Source organism: Cariama cristata, unplaced genomic scaffold, assembly GCF_000690535.1.
Source record: "Cariama cristata isolate BGI_N322 unplaced genomic scaffold, ASM69053v1 scaffold26525, whole genome shotgun sequence".
Lineage (NCBI taxonomy): Eukaryota > Metazoa > Chordata > Aves > Cariamiformes > Cariamidae > Cariama > Cariama cristata.
Window position 1 is genome coordinate 4036 of NW_009616315.1, and position 249 is coordinate 4284.

A 249-nucleotide genomic window follows, 5' to 3' on the forward strand; every position below is an offset into this window, starting at 1 on the left:
CCTGCTTTACTCTTTTGGCAGTTGTTTCAGTAAAAATTCAATGGGCTGATCTCAAGAGGCCAAGGACGGGCCAATTGCTAGAAATGGAAAACAAGTTTAGTGCCAGTGATCTGCCCTGACATGGGATTGCCACCTCCATGGCATTGTCACGCTCTAGTACTATTCTCTTTCCTGCACAAAAGGTTTCAGCCCCAAGCATAGAGGAGGAAAAGGAGGCAGCATCCACTTTTTTCCCCCCTTCCTAACCTC